The sequence below is a fragment of the Balaenoptera musculus genome, chromosome 1 (genome assembly GCF_009873245.2).
Source record: "Balaenoptera musculus isolate JJ_BM4_2016_0621 chromosome 1, mBalMus1.pri.v3, whole genome shotgun sequence".
In the NCBI taxonomy this organism is placed as follows: Eukaryota; Metazoa; Chordata; class Mammalia; order Artiodactyla; family Balaenopteridae; genus Balaenoptera; species Balaenoptera musculus.
In genome coordinates this window covers 72,202,789-72,221,830 of record NC_045785.1, presented here as the reverse complement: position 1 = coordinate 72,221,830, position 19,042 = coordinate 72,202,789, and positions in this window count along the sequence as shown.

Below are 19,042 nucleotides of genomic sequence, written 5' to 3'. Positions count from 1 at the left end.
GAGTGGCATTATGGAGCTTAGTTTATAAGTGCATAGAAGGCTTTGAATAAATTCTCAACACAAAGGTAACATTACTTATTCATTTAGTGAATACTTTTTCAGCCTTTACAATGTGCCAGGTTTTTTTGTAAAAGCTCTAGAAAAGTGGCTTGCCTAATTCTTATTACAACCGTATTAGGTGGGTATTATAATCTTCACCTTAAAGAGGGGAAACTGAGGTGAAATATGTAACTTGCTCAAAGTCACACAGCTGAACAGGCAGTTTATCCAAATCCATGATCTTAACCACTACTATATATCTTCTAAATAAGAAACCTGATGCTTACAGTTGAACTCTGAGAGGAAGTGCTATAAGGAAGGGTTTTGGAAAGAAATGAAATGGGAAGTGGGTAGAGATGTACTGGAGAGAAGAAAAACAAAAGATGGGTATCATGGAGAAAAATGATCTCTCCCTTCTGGAATCTCTCTCCCTTCTGGATCTCTCTCCCTTCTGGAATTTTTGCAAGAGTTTTATTTGTAGTCCAGAATAATAAGTCTGGGAAGCAAGATACCCAACTGTCATCCCTAAAATGTTTGAACATAAGACTGAAAAATGAATGCAAGGACTTCAAAGAAGGAGAAAAAGAGGCAAAACTTGTTTATCATCTTCTGTCATGGTAATAATATCAAACAATCATAATAATAGGAATTTAGCGATGTGGGTAGAGGGCTTTATTAGATTCCATTCTTAACCACTGAATTAATGTTGTTAAAACATTTTATTTAATAACTCATTAAATAATAGCTCTGATTTAAAATGCTAGAAAGGCTGGTATTTGGAGTAAAAAACACTATTTCAGAAATCACACACTCTAAACAAACCAAACTATTCATAATATTCAGGATCTTTCAGAGCAGTTATAGGAAATACTAACTTCACTTAAACCCGTATTAATCACACGTGCAATGAATTACTCTCTACTAGATGCTTCGAGGTTACTGAGGGAGTTAATAAATGTAGTTTTTGTTCAAAAAAAAGCTTACAGCATAGTATGTCAGAATTTTTGCATGAATAAAGTAGGGAACAATTCAAGAGTGAGTACAATGTAGTTTGGTATATATCGTACCTATAAAGCCTGCAGGTATTGGACACAACTAGAATGAATGAAACTGTTTCTTAAAGAAAATAACATGGTCATTGGAGGAAATACTGAATTTAAGTTAAAAAGAATGAGAAACAAGATAGAAAGAGTAAACTTGAGCGATGATGATATAGAGTGTGGGCTCTAGAAGTTGACTTATTTGGTTCTAACACTATATACATGAACTTGAGCAAGTAATTTAACTTGTTTCTTGTCTTTCAAACAGAGATAATAATAACAACTGTTTCAAAAGATTTACATAAGATTTAAAAGAGGCCATCTTAATATTGAGAATCAAGAACAGTGACAGCAAGAAGGGTATTAATAAATGTTAGCTGTTAATATTATTATTAAAACTTACAGAAGAATAAATATGAAAGAAAATTACAAGATGGGTTTATAAGTTATTACCATTTTGATTCATGATCATTAATTTCACGAACTTCAGTAAATTCATGATCATACAATGGAAACTGCATGTAGCTAGAAGAAATACAGTGAGCTTAACAAAGATTAACCTAAAAAAAAATCAAATGAGCAATCCAAGGCCCATTCATGCACTTTCCTTTCTTTCCACTCCAGTTCTTTTTATGCACATGAGCTGAGAATCTCAGTACAGGGGAAGGAAGAAAGGGGGAGGAGAAATAGTAAGTCTAAATAGATAGTAAACTTGAACAGTGCTGAAATAGAATATCCAAACAACTGTCAAATGTATAAGAAGACCGTTTTATTAACCAGATGCTACCAGGCCCAAGCAAACACAGAAGAGCGTCCCCAGCACGACGCTTTGCTTTGCTTTGACAGGTCTGATTTATGAAGCAGATGATTTGTTATTTATTGATCAGAGACTGATTCTACTCACAGAGTTAAGAAGAAGCTTGATAAAAGGCAAGCATGCATCTCATTTGGTTATGAGCAAAAATACTGTCAATTGGCTTGCTGTGTCAACTGACTTTGATGCTACAACATCCAGATGTTCAACATGTGCAAACTTCAGAAACAAAACAAAACAAAACAAAACAAAATGGGCCTCTCCTGCCACAAAAGAGAGAAAAATATTCAAAACATGTCCCATAGAAAAAAGAACTCATCAGGACCAAAGAATATAGACTGAAATACATTTTTAATAGAAAATAAGGAAGATTCACTGAATTGTTTTTCATTATTTCATTTATTCAATGATTATTTATTGAGGGCTCTCTATGTTTAAGGCATTGTGGGAAGCACTGTCTTGACACTTAAAATGTCCTATATACAAATTGAGAGTTCCAGGAAATTACTAGCTCACATACATTTTTACCAAAATGCTCAAAGCAAGCCTGATACCTTTTCATCTTCTACAATATCAAAGCTTCTATTAAGTTAATTATTTTTCACTCTTGGTATCATAACACAGTTGCCATTTGTTCTTTCTTATTCAGGAAATTCCTTCAGCTTTGTTTTTCTCTCCAATCAGTCTAGCGGAAAGCTACGTATAACTGGGTTTTGAGATAAGACACATGATTACTTAGTCTGGAAGCATGGACCATTTTATATTCTAGTTTAGTGTATTTTAATTATGATGCTGAAGTTTGCACAACATTAGTTGCACCACATGGTGATTTTGTATTTTTCCAAAAGCTATTAATGATCAAAAACACTAACCTCTACTTTGTCACTTGAGGGTTTATGGATTTTTTTCCCCCTTTCCTAAGCATGCTCTAAAAACAGGAAAGAGAAATATCTTATCATCTGAAGTTAGGTGTTAAATCTTTTTCATTTTTTTTTCCAAAAATTTTTCTGGGAATGACCTCATCCAAGATGGAGTGGTAAATATGTTTGAGGGTAATTTAGTCTCTCAATTCATTTTGGTTATTATTAGAAAAACAGATTTTCTCTTCTGTCTCACAGTTGTCTCAGCAATAGATGGCATGAAGTTATCGCCCAGGTCTTTCAGTTTAACAAAACTAGTTAAACAAGCACCACATCATGGATAATACAGTCATTATCGTTGTAAGAGAACTAAGCTGTATAGTTGATAGCAAGAATCTTAGGCAATTATAATGAGCTGCCACATTTGCAGTACTGTCACACAGAGACTTGCCTTCGAAAACAAAATTTCTTAGAAACCAGAAATTCACCAGTTTGTTTGTCTTGCTTATAAAGTACAGCAGAATATGGTGCAAAGTACATGGGCTATGGAATTAGACAAACTTGGATTTCATTCTCAGTTCTGCCTCTTAAAGTAGCATCCATTAACTTCTCTGAATCTTTTCTTTCTATTGGTCAATTTGGGATTGTGGTTCCTAGACCTAAGGTTTGTTGGATTGATATTGGGTTTAGACGATGTGTTTTACAAGATAATCTTACAACATGGTTAGAACTATGCTGGCCTCTGGTAAATATTTAAAAGGAAAAATCTTAATTTGTTTTTCATTACTGACCTTATAAGTCTAAGAAGATTAAGTGGATAATTGAGAGTGTCAAAGAAAAGTCAAAACAATCAGAATTTTTTTTGGTGCCATATTAAACAGCATTTGTTTTTCTGAAGAAGAATATTGCCCTTCATTAGTCCACAATTTGATTGGATATAAAATCACCCAAAATTCAGAATTTGGTTATTGCGTCTCTGGAGGGTAAGCTAACTTACATCCAATTTATTTGAAAGTTAGATAAATGCCAAAAAAAGCTCTATAAAATATTATTTGTTATTTTTGCACTTTGAAGTTAATTTGCTAGTAAACATAGAACACAAACGATCACTTTATTAAAGATTTTTCTTTAGTTGTCCATACCCACTTATTCATTTATTCATTCAAAGCATTTATTGAGTACCTATTTTATGTCAGACAAAGCAAAACAGCAATACTATCTTTTGAACATTGTGAAATATTGCTTAAATTGGATGGCATACCTGGCCTCTTAATTTGAGTACATTCATTTAATATTGTAACTTGAGCATCAGGAGGGAATTACTACCCACTATGGGCAGGCACTCTGCTGTTTGCTTTTCCTGTGGTATCTCATCTAATCTTTAAAATAACCTCATAAAGTCAGTGTTACTTTCCACATTTTACAGATGAGGAGTTGAAGTTAACGAAGTTAAGTTTTACAAGTTTAAGATGATACAATTAGTGGCAAAGCTGAGTTTGAACTCAGGTTAAGGCACTAAAGCCATATCTTTGTTCACCAGGCCTAGGAACAGCAGAGTTTCTACTACTGTGAGAGAGAAGGCAGAAAGTGTTTGTAATACTTTTAGACAATAAGTGTCTAGAGTTTCAGAAAATTTAAATGTGAAATAAATTGGAGAAGGTTAAAAATGTCTTTATTCAGAAATTCTAATTCAGTAAAATATATTATTCTGTGCTCCATACTTCCAATTATACTTTCTTATAAGTTATTATAGAAATAATCCCTGAACATACGGAGTTTAGTAGAGTACATCAGTTTAATTATCAAATGTTCATTGACTACTATCTGGACATTCAATAATACAACATTCAAATTTTGGTTATGTAAAATGGGCAAAAAGATCTTTATTGTATAGAATCTGAAATTTTTCTGATATGTGGATTATTTGATCTGGGTGATCAACACATGGGAGTGAGTCACTGGTTAGAAAATTTGTGACATTGCTGTCACTTGCTTCTAGTGGCAAACATATTTTCAGGAGAATATTTTCAAATTTGGAGTTGTTGAAGTTATTTGGAGTCATTCATTGCAAATATCAAGGGTGGCTGTATGTAGCATAGCATAGCACTAATATAGGTCCTACAGAGGATGCAAAAACAGTGTGAGGTATAGGCTCCAACTTCAATAAATTTACCATCCAGATAAAATATAATTTTGAGGAAATACAGAAAAAATTTTATTTACACAGATAGATCTTTCACTTTTCAACCTATTTTTCACTTACCTTCTCATGTCACTTATCTTGTTCCTCTAATGTAATCATGTTACATAGCTATGTCTTTGACTACACTTTTCTCTCTTTGAAGGTAAAAGTCATAGAAGAATAAAAGATACAAAGTCACCCATCTTTGCATCCCCAATCTTCAACACAGTGTCTAGAATCTTATGAATTAATGAAGAACTTTATGGTTCTTAAATGGAATAACATCTGTGTGCATCTTCCTCTACCCATCACCTTATAATTAAAAAAAAAAAAAAAATAGAGGCCATGCTTAAAGTTCATTGTATTTCATTCTAAATTCCAAGTTCTGAAATAATTTACTATAGATATTAAGTGTTTAATAAGTATAATCTATCAATCATATCTATTGAGAAGTCTCCTTTAGATTAGTAGACTATGAAGACACACAATTCCCATTTTTGCTTCCCTGTGTGACCTTGAATTAATCATCTGATATTAGTCTTTACATTCTAGTTTACTTTCCCCTGAGGAGTTAAGAAGTTCAAAGCTGAGAATTATCTGTTATTATTAATTTTTAAACTTTTTATAATTAAATAATGCCTTTAACCACAACCTGGGCATTACTCGTCTGATCCTAGCATCTGATAGACCCAGAATTCATGCCTAGGGAGAAAAAAATCAAAAAAGACAACTTACTTTTAACTCAAATCTTGAACAATAGAAAACAGATGAGTATAAAAAAGTCAAAAAGCCCAGAAAGTTCCATTTGCAATGCCATAGTATTCTACTCCCAAAGAAAATGTCATGAAGTTAAGCATCACATTTATATTCCAGAGAATAATATTACCATACAAAAACTGATCCATTTTTTAAAGTATTTTTGAATTTGATCAAAGGTAAAATTTGAAAATAGCTTTTTACTAAGGAAAAGGACAGATTCTGCCTCCAGACTAAATACCCATTTTTTTAAAGAAAAAATTAGCAAATACTGAAGGACTAAATAACATTTTTTATGGCATAAATTAGCAACACTAGTAACTATTCTATAGAAGACTGGTGGAAAATCTTTCAAATTCTCAAGCTATTATTAAATATTACATTAAGTGAGAATCAAACTAATCTAAAACATGCATTAGATGTCAAATTAAACCAAAACAATGTCATTGCAAATTCAAAACATGGCCAGAATCACTATGGCTTAGAAAGCACAATAAACCGTCACAGGGGGAATTCTATACATAAAGCAGATCACCAAATCTAAAGAAATAATACAAACTACAGAGGCAGCTCTCTGACAGGTTTCTCCCATTTTAATGAAACAAGATTCAGTGGAAAACTTAAAAGATTAAAAACTCACAACAAAATAACTCCCATACATTTTTCTTAGGGCTGTCTCTACAGCCCCAGATGAAGTAGAGATTTGGCAGTTTTCCCATAATGGGATCAGTGGAGACAGTCAACCTAAATGGAACACAAAAGAACCTGCATTTTCTATATTAGTTGTCTAGCTCAAACCATATATTGGCTAAATGTTCAGTTCATGTTGTAATAGGTAGACATATACAAATCCAACTATATTTGGCTCCAGAGTAATAATTTCCAGAAACAATACATCCAGCTTTAGCAACTCTCTGGCAATAAATTCCACCTCATTGTATTGGAGTTATGCTATTTTTCATGGTTTAAGAAAAATCTATGGAATAGTTTCAGAAGGATACGTGTTAACTCTTTTCTAAATGTTTGGTATAATTCAGCTGTGAAGCCATCCGGTCCTGGACTTTTGTTTGTTGGGAGTTTTTAAATTACTGATTCAATTTCAGTACTGGGAATTGGTCTGTTCATATTTTCCATTTCTTCTTGGTTCAGTCTTGGGAGATTTCTAAAAATTTGTCCATTTCTTCTAGGTGGTCCATTTTGTTGGTGTATAGCTGCTCATAGTAGCCTCTCACGACCTTTGTATTGCTGTGGTGTCAGTTGTAACTTCTTCTTTTCCATTTCTGATTTTATTGATTTGGACCCTCTCTCTTTTTTTCTTGATGAGTCTGGCTAAAGGTTTATCAATTTTGTTTACCTTTTCAAAGAATCAGCTTTTAGTTTCATTGATCTTTTCTAATTTTTGTAGTCTCCATTTCATTTATTTCTGCTCTGATCTTTATGATTCCTTTCATTCTACTAACTTTGGGTTTTGTTTGTTCTTCTTTCTCTAGTTGCTTTAGGCATAAGGTTAGGTTGTTTACTTGATATTTTTCTTGTTTCCTGAGGTAAGTTTGTATCGCTATAAAATTCCTTCTTAGAACTGCTTTTGCTGTGTCCCATAGGTTTTGGATTATTGTGTTTTCATTTTCATTTGTCTCTAGGTAATTTTTGATTTCCTCTTTGATTTCTTCAGTAATCCATTGGTTGTTTAGTAGCATGCTTTTTAGTCTCCACTTGTTTGTGTTTTTTTGCATTTTTGTTGTCTTGTATTTGATTTTTTAAATACATTTATTTATTTATTTTTATTTTTGGCTGCGTTGGGTCTTCGTTGCTGTGTGGGAGCTATCTCTAATTGTGGCAAGCAGGGGCTACTCTTCATTGCGGTATGCGGGCTTCTCATTGCGGTGGCTTCTCCTGTTGCGGAGCACAGGCTCTAGGCACGTGGGCTTCGGTAGTTGTGGCATGCAAGCTCAGTAGTTGTGGCACGTAGGCTTAGTTGCTCCACAGCATGTGGGAGCTTTCTGGACCAGGGATTGAACCCGTGTCCCCTGCATTGGCAGACGGATTCTTAACCACTGTGCCATCCTGGAAGTCCCTCTTGTAGTTGATTTCTAACTTCATAGCATTATGGTCAGAAAAATGCTTGATATGATTTCAGTTTTCTTAAATTTACTGAGGCTTGCTTTGTGGCCTAGCATGTGATCTATCCTGGAGAATGTTCCATGTACATTTGAAAAGAATGTGTATTCTGCTGCTTTCAGATGGAATGCTCTATAGATATCAAGTAAGGCCATCTGATCTAAACTGTCATTTAAAGCCTATGTTTCCTTATTTATTTTCTGTTTGGATGATCCACTTACTGATGTAAGTGGAGTGTTAAAACTCCCCTTATTATTGTGTTACTGTTGATTTCTCCTTTTATGTCTGTTAACATTTGCCTTATATATTGAGGTGCTCCTATTTTGGGTGCATATATATTTACAATTGTTATATCTTCTTCTTGGATTGACCCTTTGATCATTATGTAGTGTCCTTCCTTGTCTCTTGTAACAGTCTTTATTTTAAAGTCTATTTTGTCTGATATAAGTATTGTTACTCTGGCTTTCTTTTGATTTCTGTTTGCATGGAATAACTTTTTCAATCTCCTCACTTTCAGTCTGCATGTGTCTCTAGATCTGAAATGACTCTCTTGTAGGCCACAAATATATGGGTCCTGTTTTTTGTATCCATTCAGTCTATGTCTTTTGGTCAGAGCATTTAGTCCATTTACATTTAAGATAATTATTGATATACATGTTCCTATTGCCATTTTGTTAATCATTTTGGATTTATTTGTATAGGTCTTTTTTCCCTTTCATTTTTTGTTCTGTTCTCTTGTGATTTGATGACTACCTTTAGTGCTATGGTTGGATTCCTTTTTCTTTTTTGTGTATATAGCTATTACAGACTTTTTGTTTGCACTTACCATGAGGTTTTATACAGCAGTCTCTCTCTCTCCGTCTCTCTCTCTCTCTCTCTCTCTCTCTCTATATATATATATATGCTTGTTTTAAATTGCTGATTTCTTTATTTCAAATGCATTTTACATACCCTGTATTTGTACTCTTAACCCCTCACGATTACTGTTTTTGATATTATATTTTACATCTAATTATTTTGTGTATGTCTTAACTGCTTATTGTGGATACAGATGATTTTATTACTTTTGTCTTTTAATCTCCCTACTAGTTGTGACCCTTTGTTTTTTACCTAGGAAAGTTCCTTTAGCATTTGTTGTAAAGTTGGTTTGGTGGTGCTGAATTCTCTTAGATTTTACTTGTCTATAAAGCTTTTGATTTCTCCATCAAATCTGAATGAGAGCCTTGCTGGGTAGAGTATTCTTGGCTGTAGGTTTTTCTCTTTCATCACTTTAAGTGTATCATGCCACTCCCTTCTGGCCTGCAGAGTTTCTGCTCAAAAATCAGCTGATAGCCTTATGGGAGTTCCCTTGAATGTTATTTGTAGCTTCTCCCTTGTTGCTTTTAATATTCTCTCTCTATCTTTATTTTTTGTCATTCTGATTACAATGTGCCATGGTGTATTCCTCTGTGGATTAATCCTGTATGGGACTTTCTGTGCTTCCCAGACTTGAGTGACTGTTTCCTTCCCCAGGTTAGGGAAGTTTTCAGCTATTATCACTTCAAATATTTTTTCAGGCCCTTTCCCTCTCTCTTCTTCTTCTGTGATGCCTATAATGCAAATATTAGGACTCTTGATGTTGTCCCATAGGTCTCTTAAACAGTCCTCATTTCTTTTCATTCTTTTTTCTTTTTTCTGTTTCGTGGCAGTGATTTCCACTACTCTGTCTTCCAGCTCGTTGATCCATTCTCCTGCTTCATTTATTCTACTATTGATTACTTCTAGTGTATTTTTAGTTTGTTTTTGTAATTTTTTAATTCTGTTTGGTTGTTCTTTATATTTTCTAATTCTTTGTTAGAAACTTCTAATTTCTCACTCTGTGCATCCATTCTTTTCCTGAGTTTTTGATCATTTCTATGATAATTACTCTGATGTCTTTCTTGGGTAGATTGCCCATCTCCACATCACTTAGTTATTTTTCTGGGGTTTTATCTAGTTTCTTCATCTGAAACATATTCCTCTGTCACCTCATTTTGTCTAAATTGCTATTTGTATTTTTATGTATGTGGTAGGTTAGTTGTGTTTCTTGAACTTGGAGAAATAGTCCTCTTTAGGAGATGTCCTATACGTCCCAGCAGTGTATTCCCCTCTCATCACCCAAGGACCAGGAGCCAGCTGTTCCCAGGTATACCCATTGATGGGTGGAGCTGGGTCTTGGCCCTCTGGTGAGCAGGACTGTGTCTAAGGGCATGTGTAGAGGTGACAATGTGCTCAGGAAGTCTTTAGGGAACCTGTCTGCTCATGGATGGGGCTGTGTCCTCATCCAGTTTGTAGTTTGACCTGAGGCATCCCAGCCCTGGAGGCTACAAGCTCTTGGGTAGGGCCAGGTGTTGGTGCCAAGATGTCAGCCTCCAGGAGAGATCACACAGAAGAATACTACCCAGTATGTCCATCACCAGAGTCTATGTCCCCAGGGTGAGCCACAGCCATCCCCTGCCTCCACAGGAGACTCTCCAAGACCAGCAGGTAGGTCTGCCTCAGGCTCCTATCAAACTATGCTTTTGTCCTTGGTGCATGTGAGATTTTGTGTGCAACCCCTAAGGGTGAAGTCTCTATTTCCCCCAATCCTGTGGGGTCCCTGTAATGAAACCCTGTTGGCCTACAAATCCAAATGCTCTAAGGGCTCCTCTTCCCACTGATGGATGGACACCCAGGCTGGGTGCCATGACATAGGGCTCGGAACTCTCACTTCTTTGGGAGAACCTCTGTAATACAATTATTAGCCAGTTTGTGGTTTGCCCATCTAGGGTGTTCTGGGATTTGATTATATCGCAAGTCCATCCCTTCTACCCACCTCTTTGTGTTTCTTTCTTTATATCTTTAGTTGTAGAAGATTTTTTCTGTAGGTTCCAATCTTTTTTCATATATAGTTGTTCTGCAGTTAGTTGTGATTTTGGTGTGCTCCTGAGAAGACGTGAGCTTAGGGTCCTTATATTCTGCCATCTTGGCTGCTATCCCAATTATGAATGTTCTTGATGAAGCTTTGTTTGCAGCTCTGTTTTTTTAAACTGGAATATCACTGTTCAGCATGCTCCTTGCTCTGCACAATCGTGAGCACTTGAGTCTGCTGCCAAAAAATGTAGCTGGTCAACAAAGAAACTGCTGAATGCCACTACTTAAAATCCCTGGAACCTGAGAACAACATTAAATAGCTTTCTGTGTCACTGAAAAACATTCATCCCCGTCATCATCCAGGCTGATATTCCAGAACAAACATCCTCCCAATATGTTTCAGTCACATTAGCCATTTAAAGGATATTTTGTACAGATTCCTCTGACTTCATTGCTTCCACCATTTTCTTCCCCTGGCTGAAGTCTATTCTTACACCTTAAAAAGAAATAAAAACATCACTTCTATTGACAAGATAAGGTCACAATAGGCAGCTCCACAGAACACAAATAAATTGCAGAGAAAAGAGCATTTCTGAATTCATTCTGTGAGGCCACCATCACCCTGATACCAAAAGCAGACCAAAATATCACAAGAAAAAAAAATTACAGGCCAATATCACTGATGAACATTGATGCAAAAATCCTCAACAAAATGCTAGTAAACCAATTCCAACAATACATTAAAAGGATCATACACCATTATCATGTGGGATTCATTCCAGGGATGCAAGGATTTTTCAATATCTGCTAATCAATCGATGTGATACACCACATTAACAAGTTGAAGAATAAAAACCATATGGTCAACTCAATAGATGTACAAAAAGGTTTTGATAAAATTCAACACTCATTTATGATAAAAACTCTCCAGAACGTGGGCATAGAAGGAACATACCTCAACATAATAAAGGCCATATATGACAAACCCACAGCTAACATCATACTCAACAGTGAAAAGCTGAAAGCATTTCCGCTAAGATCAGGAACAAGACAAGGAGTCCCACTCTTGCCATTTTTATTCAACATAGTTTTGGAAGTCCTAGCCAAAGCAATCTGAGAACAAAAAGACATTAAAGGAATCCAAATTGGAAAAGAAGTAAAACTGTCAGTGTTTGCAGATGACATGATACTATACATAGAAAATCTTTAGGACACACACCACTATAGCTCATCAATGAATTTGGTAATGTTGCTGGATAAAAAATTAATATACAGAAATTTGTTACATTTCTACACACTAACAACAAAATATCAGAAAGAGAAATTAAGAAAACAATACCATTTACCATCACATCAAAAAGAATAAAATACCTAGGAATAAACTTACCTAAGGGGACAAAAGACCTGTACTCCAAAAACTATAAGACGCTGATGAAAGAGATTGAAGATGACACAAACAGATGGAAAGGTATACTTTGTTCTTGGATTGGAAGAATCAGTATTGTTAAAATGAGCATACTACCCAAAGCAATCTACAGATTCAATGCAATCCCAATTAAATTACCAAAGGCATTTTTCAGAGAACTAGAACAAAATTTTTTTTTAATTTGTATGGAAATGCAAAAAAAAACAAAATAGCCAAAGCTATCTTGAGAAAGAAGAAAGGAGCTGGAGGAATTAGGCTCCCTGACTTCAGACCATACTACAAAGCTAGAGTAATCAAAACAGTGTGGTACTGGTGCAAAAACAGAAATATAGATCAATGGAACAGGATAGAAAGCCCATAAATAAACCCACCCACTTATGGTCAACCAATCCACAACAAAGGAGACAAGAATATAAAATCGAGAAAAGACAGTCTCTTCAGTAACTGTGCTAGGAAAACTGGACAGCTATATGTAAAACAATGAGATTAGAACATTCTCTAACACCATATACAAAAATAAAGTCAAAATGGATTAAAGACCTAAATGTAAGAGCAGATATTATAAAACTCCTAGAGGAAAACATAGGTATAACACTGTTTGACATAAATTGCAGCAATATATTTTTGGATCCATCTCCTAGAGTAGTGGAAATAAAAATAAAAATAAACAAATGGGACTTAATTAAACTTAAGAGATTTGCACAGCAAAGGAAACCATAAACAAAACAAAAAGACAACTATTGAATGGGAGAAAATATTTGCAAATGATGCAACTGTCAAGGGATTAATTTCCAAAATATACAAACAGCTCATATGGCTTAATATCAAAAAAACAAGCAACCCAATTAAAAAATGGGCAGAAAAACCTAAGTAGACATTTCTCCAAAGAAGACATACACATGGCTAATAGCCACATGAAAAGGTGCTTAATATTGTTAATGCAATTGAGAAATGCAAATCAAAACTATAGTAAGGTATCACATCATACCAGTCAGAATGACCATCATTAACAAGTCTACAAATAATAAATGCTGGAGAGGGTGTGGAGAAAAGGGAATCCTCCTACACTGCTGGTGGGAATATAAATTGGTACAGCCACTATGGAGAACAGTATGGACGTTCCTTAAAAAACTAATAGAGTTACCATACGATCCTGCAATCCCACTCCTGAGATATATCTAGAGAAAACACTAATTTGAAAAGATACATGCACCCCAATGTTTATAGCAGCACTATTTACAATAGCCAAGACATGGAAGCAACCTAAATGTCCATTGACAGATGAATGGATAAAGAAGATGTGGTGTATACATACAGGGGAATATTCTCAGCTATAAAAAAGAATGAAATATTGCCATTTGTAGCAACATGGATGGGCTTGAGATTATCATACTAAATAAAGTCAGACAGAGAAAGACAAATATTGTATCACTTATATGTGGAATCTAAAAAAAATTGTACAAATGAACTAATTTACAAAAAAGAAATAGACTCACAGACATAGAAAACAAATTTATGGTTACCAAAGGGGATAGCAGGGGGTGGGGGACACAAATTAGGAGTTTGGGATTAACATATACACACTACTACATATAAAATCAACAATAAGGACCTACTGTATAGCACAGGGACCTATAGTCAATGTCATGCAATAATGTGTAATGGAAAAGAATCTTAAAGAAAAAAAGAATATATATATATATATATCTATAAAACTGAATCACTTTGCTGTACACCTGAAACTAACATAGCATTGTAACTTAACTACATTTCAATTAAAAATGGTTAAAAATAAATAAATAAAATGTACAAAAAAGGAAAATTTATGAAAGATATTAAAACAGTTTTGTTATGCTGAAAATTATACTCTATTATACCTAATTCATTGATTAGTTCATTATAAAGCAGTTATAATAAAACAGCTCTAGGGTATCTAGAGAGAGAGAGATTTTGCTATGTGAAATTATCAATAGTAAAATAAAAATTAGTGTTTTCTCTATCACCTATTTGATCATAAGAGAAAAAGTATTTCAAATCTAAAAACATTAAACATAATTTCAATCTTTTTATTTAAAATGTTAATTTTTTTGTTTAAAAAGCAAATTATTTTTGCTGCTAAACCAATGATTTAAATATTTCAGGAACTTGACTTTTAAAAACATAACCTACACTAAATTATTACTGTTTTTAAAACTTTCCAAGGATCACATAATTTTATATTTTTATTAAGAAATATTAAATTTCACAATGTCTAAGAAAGTCAGTTATTTTGCCTATAAGACAAGAGAGGGATGCAGAAAAATATATAAATGTCGTTTTCCTGAATTTATATTACCAGCTCATCAATCTGGTATTGGTAGGTAGAATCACATGTCTACAACTGATCATGGACAGTGCCGAGTGACTTAATGGCTTGCTAGCAATGAACTGAATCCCCATTTGTTAATTCTATCCTTGAAAAATATATTTTTTTCCAGAATTTTTTTTTTCATTTCTCGTATGATTTTTAATCTCAAAGTGTCCATTATAGACATAGCTTTGTTAGTCAGTTGGGTAGATGTGAGCCCTGTTAAGAAGCAAAAGAGGGCTTCCCTGGTGGCGCAGTGGTTGAGAATCTGCCTGCTAATGCAGGGGACACGGGTTCGAGCCCTGGTCTGGGAAGATCCCACATGCCACGGAGCAACTAGGCCCGTGAGCCACAACTACTGAGCCTGCACGTCTGGAGCCTGTGCTCCGCAGCAAGAGAGGTCACGATAGTGAGAGGCCCGCGCACCGTGATGAAGAGTGGCCCCCGCTTGCCGCAACTAGAGAAAGCCCTAGCACAGAAACGAAGACCCAACATAGCAATCAATCAATAAATAAATCTTTAAAAAAAAAAAAAAAAAGCAAAAGACCGCAAACAGACTGTTTTACTCTGACTAATTAGGTGGCAGGTAACTAATTTAATTGAATTAGGAAGAATTAGGGAATATATTTAGTAAAATGGAATGCCCAAAAGGAGAGATGGCTAAATATATAAATGATAGGCTTAGGCTATGTCTTAGGCTCATCTGCTACCTAAAATGAAATTAACTTGGTCTTAAATCATTTATATCATCCTCATCATGTATGATTGACTAAGACTGTTTTGAGCAAGCCATGGAAAATATTAGAGGCTCTAACTTATACTCATTTTGAGAGGATAGTAAATATTGATGCCACCATGCTGTGTTCCCATGAAAAATGCCAAACACATGTGTACATCATCCCGAAGAGTGTTGCTGAATATTCTCCCTCAAATATTCAGGAAAATAAAGCAAATTGTACAATACAAGATGAGGCAGACTGAAGTGTTCTGTGTTATCTCCAGCATGCCAATTGTGTCCCATACATTAAAGTATATTAGAGTATGAGTAAGTGAGAGTATTGCAGGGATAAACATGTGTTTGTCACAATTTGTTAAATTATTTAAAAAATTATTTAGAAACAGTGGTATTTGAGCTCATTAGTAACTATTTGTTGCTCATGTTGTAACTGATGTCATTCAATTTGTATGTAGCAACTCCTTGTCTGAAAACTCAGGAAAAGAAAGATACTCTAGAAAGATAGTACTGTTATTACTAAAATACCGTAGAGTTTGAAGGAGCTGTGATCTGGTTATTGAGGCCACTTAGGGAAGACAATTCCTTTGCTCAAAGGGTTGAGGGAGCTGGAGATTGGTGCTATTATGAAAGAGAGGAAGAGGGTTTTAAGAATGAAGTGATGGAGGGTCAAAATAGAAGAAGTATTTCAAGCTATAGAAAGGAAGGAAAAGCCAACATGTCAAATCATGCAAGAAGTTTCAGTGGAATGCAAATCGATAGAAATTTATTGACTTTATTAACTAGTCTGAAAAAAATACCTATTTTAATCAATGTTACTACTCCCTTGACATTCATCTTTAATTTCAACAGTTCCTACAATCCATAAACTTTTTTCTTCCCCATCCTTCCATTTAAAATTAAGCTCTTGTCTTTGGCACTCATTTTGTTTTTATCTTGCAATATTTCTCAAAGTCTGCCTTGACTGATACAACGTTATATTTTGTTCATGACTGTCTCCTCCACTAAATAGAAACTCAGCAAAAAACATGACTTTGCCTATCTCAGCCATAGGTAGAACTAAAAAAAGTTGTCTAGTTTGACTTCAGTTTCTTTACATTCTTCTCCAAATTTACGTGCATCCAGTTTATCCAACTGAACGATAGTTGCAATGAATGGAAAAATAGAGGAAATTGTGTCAGGTGTGTGATGGTGCAGGAAGCTTTCTCAGTTCAATTACATAAATAGCTTACTATACCTCTGTTGTGGTTGCTGCAAGGCAATATAGACAGACCAGAAATAACAAGGCAGAAATTATTTTCATGGATTCAGGATACTCAGCTTGTGCTTGGAAGTTATGTTCGTAGTGGTTTATCTGCTCAGAAATTGCAGAGAGCTGAAAATACAGGGACTTAAAATGTAGGCATAAGAAAACAGAAGAGAACATGTTTTCAGCTTAAGAGAGACCATTTTATCAAGTGGCATGAGCTGCTTTATGAGGAATGAGTTCCCCATTATTTAGTTTTCAACAGGAAAATGGATGAACATTTGTCAGGATTATAGAGAGAGTTTTTGAACTGAGAAAATGGATATCCTTTAGAGTGCTTTATTATACTAATATACTATTAGGATGTACTATTTTGAAATTGACCATAGCATTTGCATTTAGAAAATTCCATGGCAAATTTTGAGAAGTAACTAGGTATAAAGATTTGAGAAATGATTTTTTAAGCTAATTTGCCATTTATTTACTCATTTGGTTCCAGACATTATTTTACTCCTGGGACAACCATAGTATACAAAATAGACAAAGTTTCTGTCTTCAAGGGCCTCACAGTTGATACAAAAAGTATATTTTGCACTTTATTGACAGTTCTTATAAGAAGTAAAGTTTTGAAAAAATGTATATATGTAATAAAAGTATATAACATATGTAATAAAAGTATATAAGATATATATATAGACCCTGTGCCAGACACACTGTCTGCCTAAATATTCACTGGTTCACTGATCAGTTGGAAAACACCACAAAATTAGTAAGACACAAAAATGCAAAGAAAAAACTTAGCTAAAGAAATTACAAAATGATTGTTGCATTTTAGAAGAGACACAGAAACAGCATGAATCAATAAAATTATCCGTCATCATTATTATATTTTTTATTCTCTCAACAACTATGTGAGCTGTGTAGTCATTGTGATTAACTGACTTTCCTAAGGTCATATCCCTAACCAATTTTGAAGACAGCAATGTAACTCACTTTTTTTTTTTGAGACATAATCAACTCCACTGACTTTGAATGATTATATGCATGCCTATGTCTACATACATTTTTATCTACAGATTATAAAAACAGAGAGGGTAAAAAAAATTCCAGAGTTACCCATCCTTATATTTAATTCTCCTTTTTAAAAAAATAATAATATAATCACATATGATTTTGGTTCAGGAACTCATATTAGGAGGATACCTTGCTAGTAATAGAATCAGATGCCTGGAAAGAACTTTGAGATCTTCAAGTGCAGTGTTTCTCAGAACACTTAGGGTTGCATTCACAATCTCAGGGAGTCTATAAAGTCAAAACTATTTTAATAATAATACCAGGACCTTATTTGCTTTTCTCACTCTCATTCCCTTACAAGTGTGCAGTGGAGTTTTCCGGAGATTACGTACATGTGATAGTGCAATAGATTGAATACAGAAACAGTTATGAGAATCCAACTGTCTTCTATTAAGTAAGGTATTAAAGAGATTACCAAAACTGTAAAGCAATGTCATTCTCACTAATTTTTAAAACTATAGCTATTATTTCAAAATTACTATTTATATTTATTATTGTTATGTTCAAATAAGTGAATAAATAATTTAGTTAAAGTATTTTTCATTTTATTTTGTAATGTAGTAAGTATCCATTGCTATAACCCACATACACAAAAATTCTTTGGGTCTTTAGTAATATTTAAGACTTATTCATGGTCCATATTTATGAAATATGGTCCTGAGATGAAAAACTTTGAGAGCTGTTATTCTAGTAAAATTCCTTGCCTATCTGGTAGATTCTGAGTGTCATACATACACCAAGCTGTATTTTTCTTCTAATGAATGGACCTCATCTTTTCTCAAAACAAACCTATCCTTTTCTAGGCATAGTAATCAGTATTTTCATACACTGGGTCAAAATCTCTTTCCTATAGTTTTCAACCACTGATCCAGGCATTATCATTTGGGGGAGGGAAGAGTTTACTGAATAAATTAATTCATAACAATCAGATGAAACTTTTTTTGGACAAGTGTATTACATTATTGGCTACTGTTAACTGCTGGACCACTTTCCTTCGCTCCATTCATTTATGAAATTAGAGTTTTGATATCATGTAGATTTCTGCATTTTATTGTCTAAAATTACTTCATTGAAGAGACTCATTTTAGCATGAAGCTACTATATCTAAATTTACAGTAGATATGATTGCAATGTTTTTTAAATTTTATTTCAATGTCACAAAAAAATCCAAACAAAAATTTTATCTAGAAATAAATTTAAAGTAATTTGATATTCTTGATGAAGGGATTCAACTGTTACTGGCCAAAAGCCAAGTAGCTGTCAAATGGATATTGGCAGTACATAAAAAATGAAATCTCTTGCTATTTCTGTTCTTGTCTCTGAACATAAATATTATACTTTTTTTTAGCAAAATGCATAGATTATAAGAACAAAACATTATTTTGTAGGGAGGAAATGATGTGTCATTCAACCATTAAAACAATTCTTTATTAACATATATAACCATTTTCCAATTTAAATTTCCATCATCAATTATTCATGGATTAATTAGCTAACTAATTAATCATCTTCTGTGCCAACTTAAAAAAAACTGTT